At 46.4% G+C, this 13,682-nt stretch overlaps 1 pseudogene; it reads right to left on the bottom strand.

The window, feature by feature from the left end:
• Positions 1 to 13,682, bottom strand: part of LOC147705854 (extracellular calcium-sensing receptor-like) — a 170,447-nt pseudogene that overhangs the window by 111,745 nt on the left and 45,020 nt on the right.

Here is a 13,682-nt window from a genome sequence, read left to right as displayed (position 1 = left end):
ATGAGTGTTGGTGTGGGTTTGTCAGTAGCTCTATGAGTGATTGGCCCTGAACTGAACCTCATCTGCCCCTTTATCGAACAAGAGTCCATAGTTTTACAGAAAAAGTATACCCAACAGTAGTGCTTTCTACTGATTAATTAGTGAGTGCTACTTCGTTCGGTAAAAAGTAGTACATATTCTACTCTGCAGCTGAGTAATGGAGTAGGAGGAAATGTCTCCAGTGACCTTGTGTGAGTTTCAGCAATTTGATTGTTCCTTGTGCCTCTTCATTCTGAAATCTGTGATAAAATGAATCTTCCTACATGGACGACAACAAAGACTACAAAGAGGTGAATCTCCACTAAACAAGGGTACCACTTTTAAACTATATGAAGCAAGTGCTTCATTGTTTGGTGGAGGCATTGTCAGGAAATGCGCTGGGGGTCTTTTGGTAAGCTACCCATCATCCTAGCAAAAGGTGGGAAGACCATTGCATACTGCTACATTGAACAGGGTGGAGCAGGGCTACACAGGCATGCTTCAGAGTGATGTGCCACATTTGCATACTCATAGTCATTTAAAGGAAGAACCATCGACTCTGCTCTCACCACGAGAGGGAAATAAAGCACCCAGTTGTCATAGTCAGCACTGATTTTGCCACAATAGATCCAATATGCATTCACCTTCATTAAGGTTTTCAGATTGTTTTTCAATGTAAAATTTCGGAGAAAATATATGTATTTATTTATTTATTTATTGCCATTTGTAAAGCGTGACAAATACCCGCTGGCGTCTTGGCGCTAAAAAATATTTGCATAAGTGTTGCTCAGTGCGGCTAGCAGCATCCGGGATCATATACTTGCATGCCTTTGCTAAGCAGCCCAGAAGTTAGGATAATTTGTCATGGACCTTCAACTGGGACTTGTGCTATGTTTATATTTGTACATGCTTCCAGTTCTGGTTGAATTTTTGTGAAATAAGCATCAGGGCAAATCTTAATGGGGGAAGGGTCTATGTGCCTTCCTTCCCTGGGTAGATATTGGCTCCGGGGACCCCATCGCCCAGCCAAAACTTAATGAGGGGGGGGCAGTGCAGCCCCCTTCCTGTGCTGATTTTGGCCCCGGGACCTCACCACCCAAGGCCCAGTATTCACATTTGCACCCAGGACCTGACCCACTCGGCGGCTGAACCGCATGTTTTTTTTTTTAAATTGCCATGAATTTGTGACTCTACAAAATTGTATGACTCTTTTATTTTTAACAAAAACTTTTTGCCACGGAGGGGTTCCTGGGGGACCCAGCACCAAGGCTTGGAGTTCAGGGTATTCCTACACATGAGAAAGTCTTACCATGCAATAAGCAATATAGCATGAGAGAGGAACATGTACAAGAACAACAACATTGGAAACACACCAGGAAAACATTCCAGATTGGGTAGAAGAGCAGAACAGGGAGGGCAAATCCATCACTTGGGCTGTAATTAGAAATAGGGCATATAGAAAGATCAAACAGACAATGCATGGTGGTAGAGAATGTGTAAGATCAGATAAGCTGTTAAAAGCACCCAGCACAAAGATATTGTATGTTGCTCTGCATCAAATGCATATGGGCATAGATCTGATATACCACATGCCAACAAAAATGAAAGCCAGATTTATCAGCCCAACACGATCCAAGATAAGGAAGTAAATGAGGAACACTGACTGAACCTGGCATTGCCAGCTCTTATACTCACCCCTGAGTTTAACATAAAAGGGGCATGGAACACCTTAAACAGCTGTACTATACTACACCTTTTACATCACATACCCCCTCTATCCTATCATCCCATGGCACATCTAAAGTCGGAGAAATTTAAGTGATAGACATGAATCAGCCGAAGAGAATCCACATTAACCGAGTGGACGGATAACATTGACATTCAGATCATTCTTTTAGAAAGTAAGCAATTCAAAGAGTTGGCCTATCAATCAACAAACCAACCACAGAAAAAGATCCATATGTGCTATCAGGGAGGATGAAAACAATTAAGCACCACAAAGAAGCAAGTACAATCTTAGGAGAAACACAAATAATAACCCCCTCTCTTGGGGGGAGTAAGATTAAAATTCAATTGTCTGACAGCAGGAGTGAACATTTTAAGGCAGAGGAGCAAGCAAAACATTCATGCCCAGAACAATTGTATTCGACTTGGCTCTCATGACTGTAGGGCAGGCAAAAAAAACAGGAAAAAGTGTACTAAAGATAATTAATTGGAATGTGACAGGCCTACATTTCCTCATGACAAATGAGAAGACATTGACATTTTTAATTACAGGGAACATTCTATGCCTGCAAGAAAAATTGACGACTATCCCCATTCTGAGTTTAGGGTTTCAAACTATCTATATACCTGCACACACGAAAATTCTGTTTGGAAGATCATTGGGCGGCCTCACAATATACGTAAAATTAGACCTGCAAGTGAAAGTCAGAGAATTGATAAACAACTAGTGGAACATAAAGGCAGTTAGAATAATTGGACTCACACTGGATAGAAGACCTAACTCAATTTCGCTCATAAACCTGTATGTTAATCCCCATAGAGTTGCAAAATTTGCTAAGGTGAAGAACATCAATGACCAAATAAAGGCATTTCTATACGAGTATTCAAGGAATCAGTGCATAATAGCTGGTGCTTTCAATATCAGAAAACTGGGCCAATTCAAAATAACACAGGGAGGCCAACAAAGAACGATCATACAAGCCTGTTTTAGTGAATTCAATCTTGGGTCTGCTGCTCCAGATGGGTCCAAGGGGGGCACCTTGATCCACCCCTTTAAAGATATATCAACCTTGTATTACATCTTCTTCAGCAAGGAGCTACTAAAAAGGTGCACAAACTGCCAAGTACAATAAAGGAGTGAAGGCGACCTTTATTCCATCATCATAGAAGTCAACATAGGTGCAAAGGTACATAATAATCATAACCCAGCTGGTAGTGTGCTTGAAACAAATGTGGGTCTGCTGCCAAAAAAAATTAAATGGGGTCCAACCAACATGAATAACTATGAAGGCTGGAAACAAAAACGTATAACCTAGGCGTGGGTTAGTGAAGCAGAAACGGCAAAGAATGGGTCCACACTACTAGATAAGCTCCATGTGGCACCAATGTTTTCAAAAATACAAAAAAACAGCAAGAGGTGCCCAAAAAAGATTGTTTGCTTCGACTCCCCAAGACCCGGAAGCTTCTAGAGAGTAAACAAATGTCTTGCCATTCAGAACAATGACCTAGAAAAGAAAGGACTACCGCCACAGAAAGTAAAATGAAAGAGTTAAAAAGCAATATTAAAAAATTGCATGAAGCCTAAAACAACGACAAATTCAGGAACAATGGAAATATGTCTGCACTTTCCTATCACCGAGTAAGCTCAGGGAATTTTGGGGACATGTATATGGCCTACCAAATACAACGTACAGCAAGGTGAATATTGTACTGGACTCTGTATGGACACACGTAAAGAAATGATATGTAGACACAGGCAAAACACATTCTATCCATACGATCTCGCTGAACAACTCCTTAGAAGGCTTGATATCACTTACCAAGGTGGAGATACTGAAGCTCTTGGGGAGCACCCAGAGAGACGCGCCCCAGGATCTAATGGCATACCCGGGATCATCTTTAAAGACGGCTAAACCTTTTAGGGTCCGTTGATGCTTAGTCTCTTTAATGAGTGTCTTGCTGGTAAGCAGCTTTTACATTGCATGTGGTACAAAGAATGCGATTACAACGCAGTCTTTACAACAACCGTTTTGTTACAACGCTAACCATTATAACACAAGTAGTTTCTACTACTTGCTGTAGGAGGTGCTCTAAACTAAGGAATAGTATCATTTACAATTCTAACACCTTTCCTACTGGTACATACACTGGAGATGGAATAGTAAATTATACTATTCCTAAGTCCAGTCACCCCCTACACCAAGTCATGGAAATGACTTTCAATGTAATTGTAGGCATTGTAACAACGTGGTCGTTGTAACAACCATGCTGTAATCGCATGTGTTGTACTGCATGTGATATAACATCGTATATTCTCTCTTTCTACATCCATCATACAGTAAGCTTGGAAGTGCTTGATCCTCCATCCTGTACATGATAAGGGGTATCCCCCTTGACCTGAAAATTTCAGGCTAATCGCCTTACTGGATGTGGATGGCAAAGCTTTTCCTAAAGTGCTTCTACGGTAGCTAGAACAATGGATCAATGATAGAATCATTCCGACCTACCAGATAGGGTTGTGACCTAACTACTGTACGATGGACAATGTCATTTCCTTCACTTACCTGAGTTCCAAAGCCAGCGAAACAAATACTCCTCCTTTGTATGCTTGCTTTATAGACTACAGTGAGGGATTTGATGGTATGGACCGTAATATCCTATGGAAAAAACTGCGGCATACCATGGCAACTGCTTGTGGCAATAACAGTGTTATACACAGACACCTGGGTGAAGATCAAGATAACACAATCATGCGGTACAGCGCGGATCCTCACCAACAGAGTGTTCAAGCAGGGATTCCTACTCACCCCCATGTACACAGCAGATCTTGGGGAAGAACTACTGAAAGGGAAAATGTTCCCGCCCAAACTGGGCTGAATGAAATGACCATTAATGCAATAAGCAGATGACTTTGCCCTAATGAATCAGACTTGTATTGGAATGAGGAGGGTCCTGGTTATATTACATTTATACAATACACGTAGCGCTATCTAGGCGAATGTCAGAATAACTTAAGTCCTGATTTTCTGTCAAAGAAGTCAAAAAATATCAGCTTGAATGGCAACTTGGCCCACTAAAATTAGACACAGCTAGCACGTACAATTACTTTGGAGTCTGGCTGATGGACTCAGGAAAGCATACATTGCAGGTGAAGGCACTAGAAGGAAAAGCTGAAAAAACAACATACACCCTATTCAAATTATACTGTAAATTAACAAGTTACTCGGCCGAGGCACTTCGAAGAGTCATTGGGGCCAAGTCATTATCTACAATAAATTATGGCCACCTTGCTTACCCAGGAAGGCTCACTGAGACTTTGGAGTGCTGCTCCATAGTCTCATACAGGAAAATATTCGACATGGCAAAAAACAGTAGGTGCACCCTAATCCGGTTAGAGTAAGCATGGATATAGAGTGTAAAAAACGCATCATTAAATTTTACCTCCAGACTTAAGACAGCCTTAAGACAGACTTAGGACCGACTTAAGACAAACTTAGGACAGACTTAAGACAGACTTAAGACAGACTTAAGACAAACTTAAGACAGACTTAAGACATAATCCTAACTTCACTACTACTAAATGCCTTCTGTGAATACCAAAAGTAGTAAGTTAAGGATTTTGTCTTAAATTAGTTCTGTGAATCGGACCCTGGGTTTTATCAATAGAAACGCAATAAAATACCAAATCATATGCATAGGTAGAATATATAATGCACATTATTTTCATCTTGTCAGTGTTAAAAAAGATCATTAAAATTGACATCAATTTCCACAGTTTGTGTTAAATAACAAGAAAGGTATACTTATTTATCACAAAAATACAAATTGTACCAATATCATATAAAAGGATTTTAACACAGCATTTCGGTGAACAAGAGATTAATTAATCACCTTCTTCAAGACATACAATAACAAAAAGGATTTTTTCTTATTTTTGTTAAATAGATTACTTGTCAAAAAAGATTATTCAGGATACTGTCATCACATGTAGAGATCACATGAACCTTTTTTTTAAAAACCTGCTCTGTAATTCTTTCAGCATGTGTCTCTTGCTTGAATCCTCAAACTTCAAATATATTAAGGGTAAGCCAATCAATTCACTCTTTCAATTACTTGTTTTTAGAATTACCCCATTGTGTAGAAATCAATAAATTCCTCTACCTCTTTTAATGTACATGAGGTTATAGGGCATACAAGAGTCGCTGAAGCCTAATAGTCACTTCTCATGCCCATTTATGTATTCCAATGTAATGGATATTTTGAGGTTTGAACAGTAAAAGAAGCCTTATCGGTACTTTTCTCCTGTACCCTTCCAACAGACCTGGCCAAGTTTGGGAAATACATGACCAAGCTTCGAAACAGGCTTTCAGAAAATGAAGGGTCAGGCATGATGAAAGTCACCTTAGACCAATAAGCCAACTTGCCCCACAAACCAGACGGATAAGACATCATTTTAATAACTATAATATCTTAACTTAAGCAAGCAAGTCACTATTGTGGACACACTGTTATATGCTTGCTGTTTTTATTCACAGATGCAAATATTAATATATATACTGAGTTTTTATACTGATTTTGAAAGTTTCGTATACAAATGAATTTTTTAGGTCTGCCTTTCTTTTTAAGATGTATTGTAAATGGTTTTAAGTAACTGTGCAATATAAAATAAAATATCACACAATATCATTGAATCCTGATTCTTAAATAATATAGTGTGCTGCTTGTTGTCTAGAATCCAAATGAAAGATGTATATTATAAATGATGTCATAGAAGACGTCATGAGTGATGTAATAAGTGGGGCAATTAGCAGTGCATGGTAAAGGAGCGAGGTATAGTAACTTATGGCATGAGCTATAGTTTTTTGGGGGTATGTATCGTTTTGGGAGTTTCCACTGTGTAGTAATGAAAAACAACAAAATCATATATAATCCACCTCAGCTTCTTCCCAAAAAGTTTTGCGTTGATGCTTCAATTGGGGACCAAGAAAAAGGGTGAGTTCCAAAACATTGATTTCCCATGTTAATTCCCCATGGAAACCTTTTTTGTATCTACAGAAGGACAGCTGAATGAAATAATACCACCAAATTTGGCAACAAGTTCGAAATTTGCTCAGAAAGTGTGCTTTTTATGAATTGGTGTAAATACATTGACATTTTTTTCAGAAATGTACATTTTAAAAGGTGCTTGGGAGGTTTTAAAGAGGCTAAAAAGTAATGTATATCTTGATGGTTGAAAACGAGGTAGAAGCACAGTTCTATAATTTAGTGTGGGGCGGTTTCCAAAAGGGAACGCCCACAGTCAAAAAACTATTGTACTGGGTAGGAGTACTGTGGTACAAGCTCTTGGTACCATGGTGGACAGCGAACCTATTATTGATTGATTTCTTTAGTACTGCTGTAAAAATTAAATCATTAAAACAAAAACAAAAACTAAAATGGGCAGCAGGATGCGGGGAAGCACATGGACAATGTGCAGTAAATTACTGCTCTATTGTTCTCCACTAAATAGAATGTGCCATGACATCATAGAATGCCTGAATAGGCAGGAGAGGCAAGGATAGCACAACAGACCACAAACAGCAGGAGGGTCACAGGAAGTAAACTGGCCATGGAGGGTATGAGAGAGGGGCGGGGGAAGGCCAACAGAACATGGAGGGTGGTACATGGGCAGAAATCTCATCACAGAGGGTAGACAAGAGAGGCAGGGGGAGGACAGCATACCACAGGAGCCTTCCAGGAGGGGCAAGGGCAGCAAGCTGGCGATGGAGTGCTCGCAGTAAGGGCAGGGACAGCACAATGGACCACAGAGGGATGGTGGAAATTGTGGGGACGGCAAGTTGATGACAGAGGTCAAGCAAAAGAGTAGGGACATCACAATGCAACATGGAGGGAAGAAAGGAGAGGAAGGGGCAGCAAATTGATGACTGCGGGCATAAGGGAGTAGCGTAGTACAACAGCTTAATATATAGGGAGGAGAGCAGCTTAATATTTAGGGAGGAGAGAGAAGCAAGGCAGAATAAAGAGAGTAGACAGGAGGAGCAGCACAACAGATAACGGAGGGAAGTAGGAAGGGGCAAAGACAGCACATTGAACACAAGAAGGCAGCCGGGAGAGACAGGGATAGCACAATGGACCTGGGAGGGCAGAAGAGATGGGTGGGATAAACATACTGACCACAGAGGGCAGGCGGTAGGGACAAAGGCAGCACAATGGATCACAGAGGGCAGAAGGGAGAGACAGGTGAAGCACAACAGACCACAGAACATGTATGGGAGGAGCAGCAACATGACTATGGAGGGCAGGAAGAAGCGGCATTGGGTGCACACTGACCATGGAGGGCAGAAAAGAGAGTCAGGGCACCACAATGAATCGCAAAGTGCAGGCAGGGATGCTGGGGTACCAAACTGGGCATGAGGGCAGGGGTACCATAACGGACCACAGAGGACAGGAGGAACAGGTGAGGCAGAAAGCTGCCCACAGAAGGCAGGAGGAAGAGGCAGGGTCAGTGCAATGGACCAAGGAGGGCAAATTGACCATGGAGGGTCGGATGGAAAGACAGGGGCAGCGAGTGCACATGTAGGGCCGGCAAGCGGGGACGGGGCAGCAAGCTAACCACATAGGCCAAGGGTGAGGGGCAGCACAATGGATCACAGAGGACAGGTGAGAGAGGGTAGAAGCAGCACATGGACTGCAATCGGCAGACTAGAGGGGCAGGGGCAGCCAGCTGACCACAAACTGTAGGAGGGAGGGTCAGTAGCAGCAAGCTGGCCAAAGAGGTCTGGCAAGAGGGGCAGAGACAGCAGGCTGATGACAGTAGAATGCAGGGTGGGGTAGAAGGGACAACAAACTGGCCATGGAGTGAATGAGGAGCAGGAAGGAACAAAACAATAGAATACAGATGCTAACCAGGGAAAGCACACAGGAGGGGCAGGGACTGCACAACAGACCATAGATGGCAGGCAGGAGCAGGGGAACCAAGCTGATTATGAAGGGATGAATGAGGGATGAGAGAGGGTGTGCAGACAGGGACAGTAGAGGGCAGATGAGAGCAAACTGGGGCAGCAAAATGAAAAAGTAGAGCAGAGGATGGGCTAGAGGCCGTAAGCTGATGACGCAGAGCATGAGAGAGGGCAGGCGGAAGGTGGATGGAGCAGCACAATAAGAAGAGAGGGCAGGTTGAAGGTGGGCAGGGTAAGCAAGAGGGCAAGGGCAGCACAACATAACCATGGAGGACAGAAGGGAGAGGCAGAAAGATGAGCATGGAGGGCAAGAAGAAGGGGCAAGGCCAGCATGCTGACCCCAGAAGACATGAAAGAGGAGCAGGGGCACTACATTGGACCATAGAGGGCAGGAGTGATGGGCAGGGGCAGCAAGCTGACCACTGAGGGCAAGCAGAAGGGGCAGCACAATAAACCATGGACTGCAAGCAAGGGGGCTGGAGCAGTAAGTTGACCATGAAGAGCAGGAGGGAGGTTTGGGACAGCTCAATGGCCTACTAAGGGCAGGTGGAATGGGCAGGGGCAACAAGCTAACAAAGGAGGGCCTAGGGATGGGGCAGAAGCAGCGCAATAGAGGACAGAGGGAAGGAGTGCGGAACATGGGGAGCATGCTAGTCACTGAGAGCTTGCAGGAGGGTTAGGGGCAGCACAACAGATCACAAATGACAAGGGGGTCAGGGAAAGCAAGCTGATCATGAAGGGATAAGGGAGGGGCAGTATAGGGAGAATAGAGGGAAGGTGGGAAGGGATAGAGTAAGCAACATGACCAAGCAGGGCGGTGGAAAGGGCCAGGGGAAGTAAGCTGTTCACAGGAAACATGGGAGAGGCAAAGGCAATACAACATACCACAGAGGGCAGGCAGGAGGGGAAAGAAGCAGCACACTGAGAACAACAGGCAGGAGGATGGGACAAGAGTTGTAAGCTGTCTACAGACGGAAGGTGGGAGGGGCAAGAAGTTAACCACAGATGGCATGAATTAAGGGCAGGGGCAACACATGGTGGACAGAGGGCAGGTGAAGGACAGAATTGTGCTGCTGGAGAGCAAGTTGACCAAAAAGCGCAAAAGGAAGGGACAAGAGCAGCACAATGGATCACCAAGGACAGACAAGATTAAGTAGGAGCAGCACATGGAGAGGGGAGGGCAGGAGGGAGAGACAGGGTAGCAGCTGACCCCTGTAGGTGGACAAGAGGGGCAGAGACAGCAAGTTAACCACTTAGGGCAGAAAGGATGCAGAAATGGCAGACACAGCAAGTGGACCTTGTGGGGCAGATAGAAGAGGCATGGATGGCAAGCAGACCACAGAAGCAAAGAGTGAGGCAAGCACAACAGATCACAGAGGACAGGCGAGAGATGAAGGAGCAGCACACAGAGAACAAATGCAGGTGATGGGGCCAGGGGGCAGTAAGCGGACCGCAGGGGTCAAGAAGGAGTGGCAGAGGCAGCAAACTGATGACCATGGCAGGAGGAGGGACACAAGCAGCATAAGGTACCATAGAGGGCAAGGTGGGGAAGCAGGGGCAGCAGACTAATCATTCGAGGGAATGAGGAACTGGAAGGAGCAGAACAACAGAACATAGAGGGAAGGTGGGACGGGCTCTGGGAGTATGCTAAACATGAACAATATGCATGAGGGCAGCATAATGGACATAAAGGGCAGTAGGAAGGGACAGGGGAAGCAAGCTGACCAAGGAGGGATGAACGAGGGGCTGGGGAAATACAGGGACAATGGAAGGTAGGTCAGAGGGGGCAGGTACTGCTAGATGAACAAGGAGGGAAGGGGTTCTAAGCTGATCACACAATGCATTAGAGAGAGGTGGAAGGGTAGTACAAAAGACCACAGAAGGCAAAGGCGAGTGGGCAGGACCAGCACAAGACGAATGGCAGCTAGGAGAAAGGGTGCAAGGGTAGTAAGCTATATACATATGGCAGGAGGGAAGAACAGGCACTGAATAACATACATGGAGAGCAGGCTGGAAGATAGGAACAGAGGGCAGGGGTGGAAGGTAGCAAGGCAGTTAGCTGACCATGGAAGCACGAGGGAGGGCTGGGGCAGCGAGCTCACCAGGAAGGTCATATTAGAGGGGTAGGGGCAGAAGAACGGACCATTAAGAATAGACAAGAGGAGACAAGGGCAGAACATGAAAAGGGAGGGCAGGTAGGAGGGGGTAAGGGCAGCGTGCTGAGCATGAAGGGTAGAAGGGAGGGGAAGGAGCAGCACAGTGGACCCTGGAAGGCAAGAGGGAAGGTCAAGGGTAGAAGAACAGAGCATGGTGGGAAAGAGGGAGGAAAAGGAGCAGCATTCTAACTATGAATGCATGTGGGAGGGACAGGGGTAGCAAGTTTACCACAGTGGATATGAGGGATTGGCAGGAGCTGCATAATGATAACAGCAAAAAATGCGGGACGGGGCAACAGCAGCTAGCAGACTAAGGAGAGCAGGCAATAGGGGGCAAGTGCAGTGAGTTGAGCATGGATGGCAGGAGAGACGGGGACTAAGCTGACCACAAGAGAGTGCAGGGAGGGGCATGAGCAGTACAATGGACCAGGGAGGGGAGGCAGGAGCAGCATATAGTGAACAGAATGCAGGTGGAATCGGGCAAGGCCAGTAAGTTGACCATAGAGGACAGAAAAGAGGGATAGGGGCACCAAGCTTACCATACAGGGAGTGGGGGAAGGGCAGCACAGCAGACCAGCGTACAGGAAAGAGGGGATAGAGGCAGCACATGGAGAGGGGAGGGAGGCAGAAGGGGGAAGGGTCAGCATGCTTACCGCTAAGTGCATCAGGGAGAAGCAGGGAAAGCAAGCTGTCCATACAGGATGGACAGGAGTGGCAAGGCAGCAAGCTAATCATTAAGGGCAGGAAGATGGGCTATGGGTGGCACAACAGACTACAGAGGGCAAGCAGGAAGGTCTGGGGCAGCAAGCAGGCCACTGAAGACAGCAGGATGGCTGGGGCAACACAATAGTTGTGAGCAGGAGGGATGAGCAGGGGCAGCAAGCTGACCGTGAAGGGAAGGCAGGGTGATCAGAGGCAGTACAATGAAGGCAGGAAGGAGTGGGAGGGTAGAAAGCTGACTATAGAGGGAATTACGGTGGGGGTGGGAGGTAGCAACATAACTACTGAGGGAATGAAGGAGGGGCAGAGGCATCACAACAGAACACAGAGGGCAGGACGGAAGGGGCAGGGCAGGACACAGAGAATGGAGGGCAGCAGGAAATTGCAGGAACAGCAAGCAGACCACAGGGGGTAGTAGGGATGGTCAGCACATGGACAACAGAGAGCAGGAGAAAGGGGCAGAAACAGCAAGCATCCGACGAAGAGCTGGTATGAGGTGCAGTGGATGAAAGATGGCCATAGAGGGCAGGCAGGAGAAGCACGGGTAGCACTTGAACCACAAAGGGAGGGCAGGAGGTAGGTGTAGGGCTAAACAGCTGACTACAGAAAGTAGGAGGGAGATACAGGGGAAGCAAGTAGAGCATGGAGACCAGGAATGAGGGGCAGAGGCTGCAAGCAGACCACATATGCCAGGAGCAGCAAGCTGACCAATTATATTATTAGGGAGAAGGAAGAACAACAAATCACAGAGGGCAGATGAGAGGGGGCAGGACAGCAAAAAGAGAACGGGGGTCACATGGAGCAACACACATAAAACAAAGAGCAGGCAGGTAAGGGCAGTAAACTGACAATGGATGGTGAGAAGGTGGGGCAGAGGCGACAAGCCGACCATGGAGGGCTGGTGGGAGGAGTAGAGGCAGCATTTTGACCATGGAGGGCATAAGGGATGAGCAAGGTCATTACAATGGACCACAGAAGGCAGATGGAAGGACACAGGGACAGCACACATTGAACAGAAAGCAGGCAGGACGGGGCCAGATCAGTAAGCTGAACATGAAGGGCACAAAACATGGGGAAATCAGCAGAGGCGTCAAGCTGATCAGGGAGGGTAGGGGGAGGATTAGGCAGGAGAGGGGCAGGGCCTGTAGGAGAGGGAAGGGTAGCATGAGGGCCAGGTAGGACAGGATGGAGCGGCAACAAGTATGCCTTGAAGAACATGCAGGAGGGGCAGGAGGCAGCAATCTGACCACAGAGTCAAGAGGGACTGGGCAGTGGTGGCACACAGAAAATGGATGACAGGCAGGAGGGGGCAGGGACAGCAAGCTGACCACGTGGAACACATGAGAGGGTCAGAGGCAGTAAACTGACCAAGGGGGGCTGGCGGGATGCGGCACGGGCAGCACAATGGACCACAAAGGGCAAGAGGGATTGGCAGGGCCCCCAAGCTGAACAGGAGAGAGATACTGGTTGACCACATAGGGCTGGCAGAAGAGGCAGGGACAGCAAAATAGACCACAGAGGTCAGGAGGGAGGGGCAGAGATCACAATCTGACCAAAGAGGGCAGGAGGGAGGAGTAGGAACTGAGATTTGACCACAAAGGGTATGAGGGAAAGACAGCACAACGGATCACAGAGGGTAGTCAAGAGGGTGCAGGGATGGTGCACAGAGAACAGAGGGCAGGCTGGAGGTGAAAGCTGATGATGCAGGTCAGAAGAGAGGGACACTGCCAGCAAGCTAACCACAGAGGGGAGATAGAAGTAGAAAGGGCAGCAATCTAACTGTGGAAGGCATGTGTAAAGGCCAGGGGCAGCATGCTGACAGAAGACAACAGCTGGGAAGAGCAGGGGCAGAAAGTTGACTGCAAACGGCAGGTAGGGACAAAAAGATCACAATTGACCCCGGAGAGCAGGAGTGAGGACAGGTGCAGCAAGCTGGCTACAGATGGCAGACAGGTAAGAAATAGAAAGCAAAACAGACCACAAAGGTCATTAGGGAGGGTCAGTGGCAAAAGCTGACCATGGAGAGTTGGCGGGAGAGACAGGGGAAGCACACCAAACGGAGAAGGGCAGAAAGGAGGGAAAGGGGCAGTAAGCTTACCACAGA

Source organism: Lissotriton vulgaris, chromosome 7 (genome assembly GCF_964263255.1).
Source record: "Lissotriton vulgaris chromosome 7, aLisVul1.2, whole genome shotgun sequence".
Taxonomy (NCBI): Eukaryota; Metazoa; Chordata; class Amphibia; order Caudata; family Salamandridae; genus Lissotriton; species Lissotriton vulgaris.
The sequence above is the reverse complement of the archived record's forward strand: the minus strand, read 5'-3'. Positions and strand labels throughout refer to the sequence as shown.